General features: G+C 41.8%; 1 protein-coding gene across 2 annotated transcripts in view; it reads right to left on the bottom strand.

Annotated features, from left to right (window-relative positions):
• Positions 1–11,237, bottom strand: part of KLHL5 (kelch like family member 5) — an 80,094-nt gene extending 68,857 nt beyond the window's left edge. The window contains exon 1 of one of the 2 annotated variants that reach the window (XM_061192170.1): positions 10,957–11,237. The gene's annotated coding sequence lies outside the window, so the exon portion shown is untranslated. The remainder of the gene's footprint in view (positions 1–10,956) is intronic. The other variant, XM_061192172.1, reaches the window with a different exon arrangement.
• Between the last annotated feature and the right edge of the window lie 1,280 nt (positions 11,238–12,517).

Below are 12,517 nucleotides of genomic sequence, written 5' to 3'. Positions count from 1 at the left end.
TGAGAGGATAGTAACCTTGGCAGGAAGCAATGAGATCTGAAAGGGGGGTGGCTGTTAAAGATACTACAGAAACAGGCCTGATAAAATGTGGCAAATGGACAGGAAGAAGTCAAAGAGGATGGCATTTTCCAATGTGGGGGCTGCAAGAATGGTAATATTAACAGAAATAAGGAAGTAAGAAGGATACAGTTTCAGGGGGACTGAGTGTAGCTTTAGACAAACTTAGCTTTAATTATGTCCTTAGCAATAAAATAGCTAGGAATATGGAGTCTAGAGCCATATTTAGCTTATAGTTAAAAATCAATCTACAATCTATTTAAGAAATCAGAAATTTAAAGTGTGGGTAGATGAATCCTGGGCTGTTAACATTGGTTATCTTTGCACTCTTTGCACTCGTTACTACAAACACATGGCATCAAAATCTCTTTTGTAATAAAAACAAGCTTCGAAACACACTCTGAAATCCAAAATTAAATTTCTAGCACAATGTTAAATCTTTTACTCTGTTAAAAATATTTGGGAAATATTTCTGATTAAACAGTAAATGAAAATTAAAAATAAGTATTGAATTTAAATTCAGCTGTAACAGGCTAAGAGATTTAGTTTAGCTTTGTAAGTTACTCGGTAGATTGAAAACAGCATTTGAGAACTCATATACGCTGAAGACTGAAGACTAATTTCATGGTAATAGCCATCTAATACAAGGATTTTATTTCTTTGTGTACCCTAAAAGTATTGTGATATATACTTATATAAGATCAAGGTGAAAAAAAAATGAGTGGGGTAAATTTTAACCTTTAAACTAAATTATGTCTCCTTGCTATATGGTCACATAACATTCCAAACTACTTGCTCAGGTAATTCAATAATCTCACTGAAATTATTTACTTAATGTCTGCCTTCTTCCCTAGACTGGAAACTCTATGAAGGTTACAGAAAGGACTACGGCTTTTGAAGCACTTACAATACAGGAACTGACATTCAATTTTAAAACTGCAATACAGCATGGTAAAAATAAACAGGGGCAAGCATAGGATGCTAAGATAGCTGCAGAGGTCAAAGATATATTTCCAGTTAAACTGGAACTCTGAGTATAATAAAAGCCCCCTTGTTGGATGAAACCCATAACTGGCCCATTAAATGAAAAAGTTAGTAAGCATAAAAATTATATTTACATATTCTTAAAGGTTTTATTTCAACTTAAACATAAACGCACATTCATTCACAAATCTTTTCATATAGGGTTAATGCCATATATTTGATGTGGGCCTCCTACTGAGTTTGGGTCCTCTTTCTTGCATAAGCCATGCTCACAATGACCCATCATCTATGATTTCCACTTATTGCTTCTATAAATGGAGAGAGAACTTAAAAGCACTTCTGAAAGAATATTAATACAGAATCCATTAGTCCAATGGTCTATCCACCACGAGATAAAAAACTTGCGCCAGAATGTAAATTAATGCACTGCTTCCTTCAAGGAGAAAGTCTTACCACGAAAAAACTCTCAGCTGAACCAAACAGTGTGCTTAATGATGTAGTTAATTTACATTCTGCTGTGGGCTCCTTATTTCCTTGAGAACCACTAATAAGCTAATGACCAGTTAGCTAGACCATGGACTTGAACACTTTGACAGGCTCTGGTTTAGACTTTGATGATGTTCCCCCTAGTCTTTTACAGTTATCCAGGCTTCATCAAATTTGATAGCAAATTTGTTAATAATTCATTTATATTGAGATGACGTCCCAAAGCAGTCAACTTAATTTTCAAAGAATGAATTCTCTTTTCCTTACACTCTCATGAATTTACATGTTTACCAATGTTTTATAGTTACCATAACAAGCATAACTGTTAAAAACAGGTTTGTGAATAAACACAACCAACTTTTGGTAAGTACCCAACAGGTAGGCACAGAGTCATGCAGGTCCGCTGTGGAGTAGCCTACTCAGCCATGAGTGATCACTTGGCCCCTGGGATCAGTAAGTACATTTTACAGAGGGAAGAGAGTGCGTTAGGTTAAAACCATGAGTCAGTTCAGAGGTAGTTGGTGGGGGGCGCTTCTGCTGTCATTTTCCCACATGGTCACTTATTAGTGGTAGCCTAAGTGGTAGAGCAGAAAGAACTTGAGTCAATAATTGAGCCACTCACCAGCTAGCTGTATAATTCTGACAAATCACTTTACCTCCTCGATCTTCAGTTTTCTCTTAAGATAAATGGATTAAGTAAGTAGCACGTGGAAGAACTGAGTAAGAATCTGAATTTGTAAAAGCAGCTACCACTTCCTCAGTGTGCAAATGTGCAGGGTAACATGGAATACTTTACACTGAATGGAGCATTCAGTTGTCACAGACACTTGGGCAAATGGGGGTCATTCCGCTTTCCCCTTACACGTGAGGACCCTGAAGTGAAGTGAGGCTACATATATCTATCTGGTGAGTAGCAGGGTTCAATTTGAATCCAAGACTGGCTCTAAAGACCATACACTGTCAAGTACATCACACTGCTTCTTGCTTTTAAAGTATTCTCATTTGTAACCCACAGCTACCTTGTTAGAAGGTAGAGTCGGTATTTACCCTCATTGTCCAAATTGGGAAGCAGACTCAGAGTGTAGTTGATTTGTTATCTAGGTTATCAAGGTTAGCTATCTAGAAGAGAGCCATAGAGCAGACTTAAATGCTTTATCGGTAAGACTGACCAAACTAAAAGCAAAAAGACAATAAGCAAGAAAAAAAGAGTACTTACCACATCACTCCTAATATAACAAAATACTAAGTTCATCATTATTGCAATTAAGTGCCAATATGGCATTTATTCACCAAATACAAATGCCTCACAGATTTTGCCCCACTTGGCTCCCTCCCAACTTCTGTCACTATTTCTTATAGGGTGAAGTGCTGACCCACATTAACATCAAAAGTACCTTTTCATCCCTCAACTGTCTGTTGGTACTAACAGCTTGTAGTAGAACAAGTTACATTTTAAAAATCAGCTAAACTAACATTATATGGCCTTTTAATCCCCAACTCATCTATAAAAGTTATCACAATTGATACTCTGAAGACCATAGCATGATTATAACAAAATATTTACTTTAAAAAACAGCCCTTTGACTTGATGACAGGTCAAAACGAAAGATTTCCTTAGCACCACCTCCTTCGATTTTGTGAATTTAAGTATGTATTTGCTGTGGCACAAGGATGAAAATCATACCATAAATATGACGGCAAACCACTGCTAAATTCCTGCTGGATACTTTATGTTTGGCATGTGAACATAGCTATCTTATATACCATAAAAAGTAATAATCTGTATAACCGTAATTTTGTCTTTTACTGACCTGAACCAAATCCAGTCAGTGTTTCTGTCTTCTTTGTAGCTTTATGGTGATGGAAAAAAGTAATCAATCAGTACTCTCTAGACACAAATATAATCAAGCAAAATTGCCTGAGTTCTCGGAACATAATGAGCCCATCACAGATCAACTTGACTCTGCTATAGGATCAATCAGATTTTATGAACTGTATTTTATATTAGATAGAACAGTGTAAGCTGGGTAAGGAAAGGGTCAAAAGGGCAATGTAAGCAATAGAGAGGAGAAAAACGTGAAGCACTAGGTTTCTCAACTGCTCATAATTAGAAATGGTTAATCACTACAAATGTTAAACCAGTTAGCCATTAAAGAAATTCCCTGGCTTGCCCTACAACCAGGCCTAAAAAAACCAAACCAAACCAAAAAAAAGGGAAAAAGAAAGAAAGAAAGAAAAGAAGTAAAAAAGCCACCAAAAGACTGTTCTATAATTTAACTCTGACAAAAAGCAAAATAAGGCATGCTAGTGAGTCAAATGGCGATCAGTGGAGACCAGTGGAGGCGAGGATTATTTCTTAGTGTTTATCCAATTTTCTCAGGCAGTTCAGAGCAGTCCTCCCAAACTCTCAGTCTTCAAGTTGGGGGTTGGGGGGGATGGCGAATAAATTTAGAAAGACGAACTGGTTCAGGCCCCTCCATCCAGTGGACCATGCTGAAGCTGTCCAGCAATTCTAAACTCCTGCAGAGCACAGAATTGAGTATTCCCTCTTTCTGCTTATCAGAGAAATATCTCCCCAAAGAAAGGCAAATATTTACTAGAAATGAACCAACCAGCCTTTGGCTCTTCACACTATAGCCAAAGTTAACCTTCCAAAGTGTAATTCTTGACATCACGCTTACTTAAAACTTTTTTTTTCCCTGATCACCTACAAGATAAATAAAAGCCAAGATCTTTAGTATGGAATTCAGTGTTTTTGACAACCTAGTAGTCCTTGCCTTTAGTATGGAATCTTTAGTATAGATCTTTAGTATGGAATCTTAAGTATAGATCTTTAGTATAGATCTTTAGTATGGAATTCAGTGTTTTTGACAACCTAGTAGTCCTTGCCTACCTTTCCAGTCTTCCCTTTCTCTCAAGCTCTCTATTTCACACTTTCTGTCACGAAGAGTTAAAACACACTACATTAACATAAGCAAAATGAATATTATTGAATACTTCCCAAATGAAAAGGACTATGGAAAACACTGTGGATAATGACAAGTGTGGGTAAAATCTTTTCCCCTTCTACTACTAACCTTCAGTTAACTCTCTTGGCTCTATTCCCCTGGCAATCTGATGGAAGTAGGTATGTCGACTATGTTACCTGGCAACATTGCTTATAGTAAAAATGATCCCCCGATTAGTAAATTTGCATCTGGACTCAGAGGAATGATAAATGAATTATAAATACCTCTTAAGAAGCCATAGCTTTGACTTTCCTAAGTGTGGTGGCTCTTGTAATTGGCACATTCCCTGTGGGGACCCTGGAAGCTAAGTCTATGGAATCCTGTAAGAGAGAACTGTCTCCTGTGGGACACGAGGTTTTTAAGCCAACTCAGCTCTCACATCTTCCTGTTGTGAGCTTTGTCTCCTTGCACCTAAGCTTTCACGGGGAGAGATGTCTCCCAGGTGGCTACATGAACTGCTTACATGGCCTGCTGTGAAGATTACAGCCACTGATGAGGAATATGTGATGCTGCCTTGCTGGCAAGCTGTGGTTCCTGTCTGATAGCCTTCTGAGTAAACAAGCCTGGGGTAGTTTTACGAGTCTGAACCCAAGAAGACCCATTCATTTGCACAGCAACAAGACTATAAGAATGTCTTAGATAGACGTTCCAGATGTTCTACAATCTGAACCCAACCCCTTCCTCTTTTTTTTTTTAGCCTAACATGTATCCCTGTCAAATCCCACCTCATCTCTTATACAGCTTTTACTCGCCTTCCTCTGTGGTTATTTGTTCCTGGGGATCCCCTCTTCCAGGTAACATATACTACCTCTCCACAATCCATCCCTTCAGCCGTCTGCTAAGGTGAAGCTACGGACGTTTTTCAACCAAAACTAAAGGAGATATTGCATAGGTAAAGAATGCCAAGGGAACTTTTCTAGAGAAGCTAAGTACACAGTTTACAGAAAAAGAATGGAAATTTATCAAGAATAAAAGTAGGTTAAGTTGGTGGAGAAATATGGCGATCATGTTAAAGGGTAAAATGCCAAGTAGAGTGTCTAGACCAATTTGGAGGATAGAAAAGAACAGCGTAGGGCTTCCCTCGTGGCACAGTGGTTAAGAATCCGCCTGCCAATGCAGGAGACACAGGTTCGAGCCCTGATCCAGGAAGATCCCACATACCACGGGGCAACTAAGCCCGTGCACCACAACTACTGAGCCTGCGCTCTAGAGCCCGTGAGCCACAACTACTGAGCCCACATGCCACAACTACTGAAGCCCACGTGCCTAGAGCCCGTGCTCCGCAACAAGAAGCCCACGCACCGCAAGGAAGAGCAGTCCCCGCTCGCTGCAGCTAGAGAAAACCCGTGCGCAGCAATGAAGACCCAACTCAGCCAAAAATAAAAAATAAATAAAATAAATAAATTTTTTAAAAAAAGAAAGAAAAGAACAGCGTAAAGCAGTCTATTAAGTGCTCCCTTCTTCCTGCATTATTAGCCATGGGAAGAAACCAGGGAGCACTGCATTAGCATCAAAAGTAGGTGACTTAATAAGAGTTAGACAATTCAGTAGTCTGTACCTTGGGAGAGGGAGAAGGGATGGCTAAAAGGATTACAATGGAGATGGCATTTGCCAGTGTTCAGGGAGGGGATATTGTTGCCACAAGTCAGCTCCAGTTCTACCTTCTTATCCTGATTATTCTAATCAGCCTATCCCAGGAGATTTGCAAGCTGATGTTAATTATGTAGTAGAACTTTCACCAGCATCACAGGTTTCTTTCATCCTAAGCTATTAGAACTGCCTCCATTATTACAAAGTTGTCAATTACCCTAACTTGTTATATTGATATTTTAGGGCCAACTCGATCATTTTCAAATTCTGATAGTGGTTAACTTAAGAACTAACCAAGATGTGGCACTTAGAAAAAAAGTAGTTCTTTTGGAATTGCTAAAGGCTCTAGTTAGTTTCCTTTAAGTGTATGAACTCTTAGGTTAAACACACCCATTTAACAACAGAGAAAACCAGTCAACAGAGAAAAAGAGGAATGAAGTGTATGTGCAGAGAGAGACACTGGCAAGAAATCACATAGACCTGGAGGGGGCAAGCAGCCCAGCTCCTAACTTTCTGTTATTGATGCCAGTTGCCTCTGAGACTCAGCTGCACTTCTTGCCCTTGGATTCTTTAACATAAAGCTATATCCCTTTTCTAACAAAACACTCTTTTTGCTTAAATTAGTTTAAATAATTTTCTGTAACTTGTCACCAAATAATCCCTAAGACCAAAAAAGATGGTTAGAGGCAAAGTGTAACGATGTATATATACATAATCAGGTTTTATCATATTGAAAGATTCTGTTAATTTTTTTTTTAATGTTGTTTTAAAGAGAAAGGGAAAGAGAGAGAACTCAATTATAGTTATTTTCTGTTGGGGTATAAACTTCCCATTCATCTTTTTATCCTCATGGTATCTAACATCCTGCCTCATACACACCACATTTAACAAATGTTTATTGAATGGACATATAATTAAAAAATAATGAAATCCACTTGGCCAAACAGTTTGTCTAATTGGGAGTTTTCAAAAGCATTTCAGTTCCAATTAATAAAATACGTTCTTTAAATTCTCATTAGCATAATTCTATGATTATATATACATACACAAAGAAATGCTGTTTTCTATTCTCTAAATGGAATACTGAAAAACATAATCTGGATTTGATTTATTCAGATTTTGTATTAACTTGTGGTACTATCAAGTCTGCTTAGGTTGTTCTTAAGACTATTCCCGTTCTCCTCCTTCTGGGCACGAGATAGAATTGCAGTTCTCCACCTCCTTGAAGTTGGGTTGCAGTCATATGACTTGTTTGGCATGAAATGAAATGGCAGTAGAAGTTACTGTGTCACTTTCATGTAGAGCCTTTAAGAGCCAATGTGCAATTTATCACATCTTCTCCCCTCCCTAACAAATGTGGAAGCAGGTGTCGAGATGGAGCCTCTGACAACCTGGAGCTCTAAATGATTACTGGAACAGAGCTCTCCTGCTGACCCTAACTGGACATGTAGCCTGACTGAGCAACAAACCTTTGTTGTTTTAAACCACTAAGATGTGAGGGCTTTTGTTACCACATCATTATTTACCCTACCTGATATACTCTGCAAACCCCTCTCATTGTCTTCAGAATGGTAACGTTTTGTACAGCATTGCATCATTTATAGAATACTTTCTTATAGAAGTATCGCTCATTATCCAAACTCTCAAAATCCAAACACAACTGGATGGAGTCAAATAAATTTTTGGACTAATCCCTCATTCTCTCAACCCCTCACTACTTGCTATCTGAAACTCAGAGACCAAATATATTTGGATAGGATGATAGTCCTTGCTGTTCAAACTCTTGCCATCTACACTCAAGAACAGAAAAAATTTGGACAGTAAAGGATTCCTGATACATTATTTCATTTGTGCCCTTAAAGCTGTTTTTCTACTACCCAGTACCTACTAGACTCTCAACATCTATTGAATGAATTGTGTGCTGTCATCATTCTAATCTTACAAATAAGGAAACAGATTCAGAGAGGTTCATAAACTTACTGGAAACAACCCTGCACATTAGTAGCACAATCCCAGATTTTCCGGCTCCAAACCCCTTTCCATTATGTACCATGCTTTCCAAGAAGATCTCTTACAGCTACAGAATTCTAGGATTTGATAGTAATAGTACCAACAGTGTTTAGGATAAAAAGTAAATGTTAATGACATATTTACATCCAAGAATAATAAAAGTCAACCTTTAAGGAGTTCTACTTGCCTAAACCTAGTTTAATTCAAGACCCTGAGTACCCTGAAGCACAGAACAGGAAAAAGTTCTCGAGATCATTTGGCAATTTGCAGAACAACAAGGAACTATAAAAGAACTCCGGGGAGAAGTAGCCTTTTCCTTTGATATATAGTATTTTAAAATTCTGACTTTTAGGGACTTCCCTGGAGGTCCAGTGGTCAAGGCTCTGCACGTCCAACACAGGGGTCGAGGGTTCGATCCCTGGTCTGGGAACTATGATCCCACATGCCGCACAGCCAAAAAAAAAAAAATTCTGACTTTTAGATTATCTTCAGTTTGGCTCTTAATAAACTGGCTAACCTCAAACCCTTTGCTCTCTAATTCTTATCAAACCTCAGCTGTAAGAAATATTCACAAAGAATCACCTGAAGGGGGCTTCCCTGGGGGCGTAGTGGTTAAGAATCCGTCTGCCAACACAGGTGACAGGGGTTCGAGTCCTGGTCCAGGAAGATCCCACATGCTGCGGAGCAACTAAGCCCGTGCGCCACAAATACTGAGCCTGCACTCTAGAGCTCACGAGCCACAACTACTGAGCCCGTGCGCCATAACTACTGAAGCTCACACGCCTAGAGCCGGTGCTCTGCAACAAGAGAAGCCACCACAATGAGAAGCCCGTGCACCACATCGAAGAGTAGCCCCCGCTCGCTGCAACTGGAGAACGCCCGGGCGCAGCAACGAAGACCCAACGCAGCCAAAAATAAATAAATAAATTAAAAAAAAAAAAAAAAAGAATCACCTGAAGGATAGGCAATCCACCCATTTCTACAGGTTCAGTGGTTCTCAATTTGTGTTCCATAGTCAAATAATTTTGGAAAAGGTCACACAATACATCCCTCTTTAAGACAGTAAACTTGAACATTAGCCAAGATATTGAGGGAAAAAAACTATTAAAATTTGTCTAACCCAGTTATCTCAAACTTATTTGAGCTCAGAATCTTATTTTAAGAAATAAACTACTAATTTCTGATGCCTAAGAACACAGTTCGGGAAATACTGTTCTAGGTAATTCTAAACGTTATGAATGGATCAAGTTAAGCCTTCAGAGAATTCACCTTTAGAGTCTTACCATTGTCCTATACTGAAGAACACTGTTATCCAAAATTCATCAGTTTCTGTAGGGATATTTTAAAGCTGTTGTCAACTGCATCACAACAATCTTCCTTTTTATTAGGGCCCATGAGAAAATGTTCCTCTCAGGCCTCATTACTAGAAAATGTCGTGCTTATGCAGGAGAACTGGTTTGTTTTTATCTTGGAATTAGAAACACACTGAAACTTATTTTATTCCACTCTCTCTCTTTTTTCTGCCTGGCTGCTAGGGAAGCCCAGAGCCAAAACTGTGACTCACCTCTAGTACGGGATCTTATGCACTTGGTATTATCTTACCCTTGACTTTGTAGTCTTTTTTTCCCCTGCTCTGCCTCAGTTTTTCTCATTTAGTTTTGTTTTACCCTACAATACCATATGGACACTAAGTTGCTTCAAATCATTTTTGAAACTATCTATTGTATATACTAAGTCCTATTTTCTTACAATTTAATATTGATATCTCCCTACCTGTCCCATTACCCCAAAATATCAGTGTCACCTTTGTGTAAAAGTATCCACATAGTTATGACAAGCCAATAGAACATACACATTCACAATATAATCAAGTTCGCAAAGCTTAAATCAGAAGAAAAGTTACTACTGGGTTTTCAGCGGTCTAATACCAAAAAGACTTATTAAACTCTTTTCTAAACGTAAGGACAACTACCATTTATTGGGTACCAGTAACTGCTAGGCACTTAACACACAACAGTTACATTTTATTATTTTTTTTAAAGAAAGCAAGGACATTGGCATATACGTGATCCCTGGAAAGATGCACAAGAAACTGGTAATATTGGTGGGTTGGGCGTGAGGCTTTGTGTATCTCTTTTGTACCGTTTGAATTTTATGAATCTATCAATTACTCAAAAAAATTTTTTTAAAAAAACGCAATGATAATAAAGACGTCAGAAATGCTTTACTCTTTGATTCAGTAAACTTTCTTCGTCAGCTTTTGATCCCTGCGTATGCACTGAAACGCCTAAATGAAAAAGTTTCAACCAGACACGCCGGCTTTTATTGAAATAAAGTCTCTTTCTGATTCTCCACACTCCGGGGATGAGGCAATTATATACTTAAAAACTTAGATTATGATCGCCTGAGGGTAACAATGAAAAAAAAAAAGTGGAAATAAGGTTTGCACTTTGTTTTACTGGTAGAAGAGTACGGGGAGGAAGCACTGATTCTGGACAGCAGCCCACGCCGCAGTCGGCCTGCCACAAACGCCGCGTCCAGAACTTTGCACAACTCGAGGGCGGCCCAGACGCAGCTCCGGACTCTCTGCTGCGCGGCGGGAGACCGGGCCGGGGTTCGAGCCTCGGGCGCGGCTCGGGGAAGTCCCCGCCTGGCCCACCCCTCCGGACCGGGACGCCCCGGGGCCGCCTCCCCGAGGGCCCAGCCGGAGTCTGGCCGCCGCGGCCGGGCGGGAGGCTCGCGCGGAGACGGGAGCGGGCCTCGGCGCGCGGCCGGCCCGCTGCGGCCCCATCCCCGACGCCGAGGAGGAAGTCGCACTTACCGCGTCGGGCTCTGGAGGCGCCCGGGGGTCACGGCGGGGCGGGGCGGCCAGGCGGGAGGAGGAGGGAAGGCGGGGGACGGGGGCCGGCGGGCCGAGGAGAGGGATGCTCGGCCCCTCGAGCGCCCCCAGCCCCTTCCCGGCAGCCTCACCCCCGGCGCCGGCCGGCCCGGAGCGAGCCACTCCGCCTCCGTCAGACCGCACCAGGCCAGTGGGGAGAGAAATTCGTCTGGCAGCCCCGAAGCGGGGTGAGCGAGCCGGCGGGTGGGGGTCAGGGGCAGGCTCGCCCGTCAGTCCGGGCGCGGCGCGAGCGGCTGCCCGCCCCGCCCCCTCCAGCCAGGCTCCGCCCCCTCTTCGCTGCGCCCCCCCCCCCCCCCCCCCCGAGAGACCGCCGCCGCCACCCGGTTGGCGGTTTCCCTTGCCCCCGGAGTGGTGCGCGCCGACGGCCTGGGCCCGGGGAGGGAGAGGAGAAGGGGGAGGGGCGGGGAGTAGAGGGGAGGCAAAGACGCAGGCTGCGGGGAGGGGAGCTTGTGGGGGAGGGGGACGTCAGGCTGGGTGGGGCTCTGGGTGGAGGGGGCGGGGCGCGGAGGACCTGACAAAGATTCTGGTTGTTCCCCGCCCCTTGAAACTGGGATAAGGGGGAATTCCTGGGGGTGGAAGTGTAGGAAGTAGTCCCTCTGCAGGGCTGGAAGCCGATCGGAGAGCTGGCCTGTGTTATTTTGATTCCTTGGAGAACAGGACTGTATTGTCCTAGAGCTTTGGGGGAACTCACCAAGAGTTGCCTCTCTTCTCCAGCCCCTGCAACCCTTCCCCTCGCAACACTCGGATAATTATTGTGCTCCAGGTAGTGGGTTTGTGGGTATTGTGACATAGCAGTTATGATCCTCAACTCTGTGGCCATAATCATTGGTTTCCAATGGTGGGATAATAAGAATGCCTCAAAAGTTGGTTCCTTATCCATTACTCTAGCCAATGTATGTTAATGTATATATATGATAGATGCTGAGAATGTCAATGACTAGTTTATTCAGCGCCTATATGGCAAACACAAATCTAAAGCGCTTTATGTATGTTAACTCAATCTGTCTTAAGCAAAACAGTTAAGGTCCCTGCCCCACGGAGCTCACGGTGGATAAGGGAGGGAAGGGGTTTCCTTAGTTTGTCTCAGACTGATGTGTAAAGGAAACGTCCACCTGCTTTTTGTTCTCAATGTAATGCATATGTTCATTATTTGCAGAGTCAGTGTACTCTGAGCCATCTCTATCTATCCCATCGGTGACGGCTGCATGTGGTCAGTCCTCCCAAAATGACTTACTAAGGAGGTCTTCAGTACGTGTCCATAATGAAAACCCAATGGAAGCAAATGGTCCAGAAGACTGATGGGTCAAGTCATAAGCAAAACAACATAGCCAAATTGTGGCAACAGCCTGGGGTGCCTGGGAGATCTATTTAGGAATCTATTTTGTACACTCCTTCTTGGGGAAGTGGTTAGAAAAAGCAACGTAATGTAAAACAATGAAGCATTGATATGCTAGTTCAAAGTGGATGACCTGATTTTCAACTG

This window comes from Eubalaena glacialis, chromosome 5 (genome assembly GCF_028564815.1).
Source record: "Eubalaena glacialis isolate mEubGla1 chromosome 5, mEubGla1.1.hap2.+ XY, whole genome shotgun sequence".
Classification (NCBI taxonomy): Eukaryota; Metazoa; Chordata; class Mammalia; order Artiodactyla; family Balaenidae; genus Eubalaena; species Eubalaena glacialis.
Note: the sequence above shows the minus strand (reverse complement) of the source record. Positions and strands in the feature narration are given on the sequence as shown.